The following is a 4,993-nucleotide window of genomic DNA, read 5'->3' as shown; positions in this document are numbered from 1 at the left end:
GAAGATATATGAGATGGTATAGCTGAAGCATGCAGTGAGGTTTAGAAGCTATTAGAATTATCTAGTTTGTAAGCAGAAGATATCTAAAAATCTAAAATTTGATGTACAGGGATTGCAGATTGAACACAGAAAAGCTGGTAAGAGGTGAAGGACCAGGAGAGGGAAAGAATAGAGCTGTGGCAAAAACGCATTTGAGTGATGGAGTAGAAAGCAGGAGACATTTTTTAGTTAGGCTCCTGGAATCTAGAAAATGTGGACAACAAGAGAGGATGAAAAATCAAAGTAATTCAGGCTAGTTTCTGAAAAATGAGCAAAAGTCTAATAGAAGTAAAATAGAAGAGGGGAGACTGAGGCAGAGGGGACACCACATGCAAAGACACAGCAGCATGAAGGATAGCGATGTGTTTGGAAAACAGAGCGCACTGCTGTCTGGTTTGAGTGTAGGGTAGGCAGGGGCATGTGGTGGAAACAGCCAGGAGTAGTACCTAGGGATCCATTTGTGATGAGCATCAGATATCATACTGGTGTGTTTGGCTTTCCTCTTATAATCAGTGTGTATCTATTCACTATTTTTGATACTGTTGTAGCCACATGTTCTGGGAAACAAACTCACTCAGAAGGACAATGCAGATAGTGGAGTGCAGTTTATTACACCAGCAGGCCCAAGGCAGAGTCTCCTCTTAGCCAAGGACCCCCAACCAGCACTTGCGAAAATCTTTTATACCCCATGTGTACATGTCTGAACCCACCACTCCAAATTCCTTGAGACTTACATAAACCAAGGAAAATACAATCCCAATAACCCCATCATCCACATGCTATGTGCTCATGTGCTCAAACAGTCAAACATTTAGCCAATAATCAATAAACCCGAGGTTACACTCCAATAGATACAGAAAAATTTATGGCCTGTCTGGAGGAAGGGGTGGTTAGTGTATGTTTTCTCTTAGGCAATGAGTAACCTAGATACAATCTTCAAGGTTCCCCTGTTTGGAGGGGGTCTTATCCTTCTGTTGTTGTTATTTTCATAGGCACTAAACACAGAGTTCAGAGTCCATTGGAAAGGTAGCTGAGCATGATCAGCATGAACAGGCCTAAGATGGAGTCCAGGCCCTGTGAATTCCTTCTTCAATACCATTAGTGACTTTATGTCCTCTGTTTAGGAATCGAATATCTGGTCATGATGCAGTGAATAAAAATGCAAATTTGTGACTAATGGAAAACTACCTAGGTATCATATTGACTCTATTGGATAGTTCCAGGACAAGAGCAGAGAGAATAAAAACAAACAGCAACAACAAAAAGGTAATGGCAAAAGGACACCTGGAATTTTGGCACTGAATTTAAATGCAGAAATATGAGAAAGAAACCAAAACTGGGGTCTGATGGTAGCTCTCAGATGTTTGCAAGTAACTCAGTCAGGAAGTACAGCAGGGAACCCTGACATGTGGAGGGAAATATGACCAATTCTGTTCTGAAAATCTTACATTCAATACATGAAGGACATTTTGGCCTGGAAATGTGTCAGAGGAAATGGGAGATTCCTATACGGTAGAAGTGAGAATTAGAGTCGTACAAGGTAAGTGATAGTTAAAGCAATAAAGGAAAAATGTTTCCTTTGGAGGTAAATAGACAAAAACCTTCAGAGGAGAGTGGAAGGGTCTCAAAGACAAGCCATTTGGGTCTAGAAAGATTGCTTGGGTAGATGAGTTTCCCACCTTAGGGTCTTTGAATTGGTTGTGAACCATGCGGTTAATGCTCTCAAGGGCTTCCCTGACTCCACAAACCAAAGCAGGCATTCATTTTTTCATCATAGAGATCATATACATTTGGTTACATTTTATGTTTCATGTGTGTAAATTGTCTGGCCCATCATAAGCATGTAGTCAATATGTGTTGAATAAATTCATAACTTCCATAATCACTTAACCACTCTAAAACTCACTTTATGTTTATAAAATCAAAATAGAAATTCTAAGCTCCCAGACTTCTGAGGACTATGTGAGGCAGCTCTGTCTAGCCCCAGCATATTGTCTGACATATTATGGATATTAAGTGGGTGCTGGTTACCTGTCCTGACTCCTCTTGTATTCTTTGCCCATAGCTACAGTCCAAAAAAAAACACAAACAAACAAGTAACTCTTCAAATGTGTTAGTCTTGCAGAATAATTTCCAGTTAGTGTTTATTTCTCTTGCACACTCCTTCATTTTCCACCACTGATTCCTCCCTTTTTTTTCTTCCCCTGCCCCTTCAACAATGACAGAAGTTAAAATCAAAATTCTACGGAGTGTTTTCATGTCTGTCTTCACCTCTTATGAGAGCAAATGTTTAATGAAAAATTGAAATAGAAATATTATTTACAAAATTGATCTGAGGAATTTGAGTTTATTCCATTCAGGTCTGTACTTCAAAGCAAACCACTTTGCTAGAAAATGTCCTGGAGGTTTTGCTTAAAAAGCCAAAATTTGATTAGAACATTATGACCAGAATATGCCACTCTGAGACATTACCTTCAAAATCATTTTGACTCCAAGCTAGTCCATTAATATCTTATTAGACATCTGGAAAAAAAACCTTCAATTAGAAATTATTAAGAACTTAAAGTTATGATATATATTTGATATATATTAAGAACTAATGATATTTTAAATATATATCAAGTTTTAAATATTACCATGAATGGAAACCCAGTAGAAGTCACAATATGTGAAATACATTTATGTGGTCAGGTCATTGTCAGAATCATTACTTTCAGAGCCACTGCATGGTGAAACTGATGGGAGAGGATTTCATTGAAGGAAAACTCAAAGTTCTTTGGGAAAGCTTTCACCTATCTCCCTAATTTTTTTATAAGTTATATTATAAGTGATTTAAATGCTTGAATTAGTCATTCAGTCAATAGTTTATGAAGCACTCCTGAGTGCCAGGTTACCATTATATCTGACAGAGCATTTGCAAAATGCAGCATTACAAAACCCTGTGGGTGAGAACAAAGCAATTTTATTATATTTCCCTCTTACATGCAGATACATTTTGGAAAAGAGACATAAGAATGCTTTTGTGAGTGTAATCCAAGAAGACACTTGGGCTCACTCTATGTCATTTATGCAGATTCCCAGAGTAGAATCATTCTCACTACTCTAATTGCTGAACTTGACTTCAGTCAACTGCATTTAGCATCACATTCTCAGACTCTCCCATGAAGAGGTGCCCTGAAGCTCAGGTCCCTCCCCTTGATTAAAGTCTAGGTGACATTGGTAAATAAGGATAGTTTCTACTTATCTCAGAATCTTCATTTCAATAACCTTGTACCTGTGAAGGAAAATTTCTGCGTGCACCAGGAGGATGGGTGATCATACCACACTGACCACATTCCTTCTGTGGGGATTTTCCAGTTTCTCAGACATGCAAAATCTCCTCTTTGTGATGACTTTCTTCTCCCATATGACCATCCTAGCTGCAAATGCATCCATAATGGTGGCCATAAAGCTCAATCACAACCTTTAAACCCCCATGTATTTTTTCCTCTGTGGTCTCTCATTTTCAGAAACCTGTACCATGTATATATACACAATGGAATATTACTCAGCTATAAAAAATGTAATGCATTTGAGTCAATTCTAATGAGGTGGATGAACCTAGAGCTTATTATACAGAATAAAGTAAGTCAGAGCAAAAGACAGATGTTATATATTAAAGCATATAAATGGAATCTATAAAGATAGTACTGATGATCCTGTGTGCAGGGCAGCAAAGGAGACACAGACATAAAGGATGGACTTTTGGACACAGTAGGGGAAGGAGAGGGTGGGAAGGTTTGAGAGAATAGCATTGAAACATATACATTACCATGTATAAAATAGATAGCCAGTGGGAGTGTGATGTATGATGCAGGGAGCCCAAAGTCGGTGCTCTATGACAACCTAGAGGGATGGAGTGGGGAGGGAGCCAGGAGAGGGGATCAAGAGGGAGGGGACACTTGTATACCTATGGCCAACTCATGTTGCTGTATGGCAAAAACCATCACAATATTGTAAAGTAATTACCCTCCAGTTAAAAAAAACTTTTAAAGAAACCTGTATCGCTATGGTAATCATCCGCTACATGTTGGTGGGCTTGCTATCAGACAGAAAGTCCATTTCTCTTCCTGAGTGTGCCACACAGATGTTCTTCCTGTCTGGCAGTAACTGCTTCATCATGGCTGCCATGCTTATGACTGGTACACTGATATGTACGACCCATTCCACTACTCCATCCTCATGACCAATAAGGTCTACTTTCACCTGATGTTGGCAGATTGGGTCGTGGTTAAGTTCCTGGTTTCTGTGTGCACCGTCACCACTGTATTCAACTTGTCTTTCTGTGACTCCAACACCATCCTGCACTTCTTTTGCAACATCTTGCCTGTGGTCTGCCTTGCTTGTGACTATACTCTCTCGTGAAATGGCTATTTTTGTGCTGACTTTGTGTTGGTGGGCAGCTTCATTTTAATTATGATTTCCTAGGTCTTCACTGGGTTAATAGTCATGAAGATGCCTTCTGCCAAGGGGAGGCATAAGGCCTTCTCAACTTGCTTCTCACTGTGGTGTGCATACACTATGGATTTGCTGGCTTTGTCTACTTGAGGCCAAGGACAGTGACTTACTCTGTGAAGATATGTTGATGTCATATACAGTGCTGACACTTCTGCTTAATCCCATTGTTTCCTTTTAACTTTAGAGATTATGTTTTTCAGATCTAGAAATTTCCCTTGGTTATATTTTATAATTCTATTTCTTTGCTGAGATTTTAACAAAGAAACAGAATTTCAATGATTGCTTGTTGAAGCTTTGTTTACCGCCACCTTGAAATCCTTGTTAGATAATTTCAGCATGTTTTTCATTTTGATGTAGGCATATATTGCCTTTCCTCATCAAACTGTGATTTTTCTAGTTCTTGGTATGACAGTGACTTTTATTGACATTTAGGATATCATATTAAGAGATTCTGGAT

The 4,993-nt window shown here is 38.9% G+C and overlaps 1 pseudogene; it reads left to right on the top strand.

Moving 5' to 3' along the window:
• The first annotated feature begins 3,346 nt into the window (after positions 1-3,346).
• LOC120875870 lies at positions 3,347-4,714 on the top strand (annotated as a pseudogene).
• Positions 4,715-4,993: the final 279 nt, after the last annotated feature.

The sequence above is a fragment of the Oryx dammah genome, unplaced genomic scaffold (genome assembly GCF_014754425.2).
Source record: "Oryx dammah isolate SB20612 unplaced genomic scaffold, SCBI_Odam_1.1 HiC_scaffold_17, whole genome shotgun sequence".
Lineage (NCBI taxonomy): Eukaryota > Metazoa > Chordata > Mammalia > Artiodactyla > Bovidae > Oryx > Oryx dammah.
Note: the sequence above shows the minus strand (reverse complement) of the source record. Positions and strands in the feature narration are given on the sequence as shown.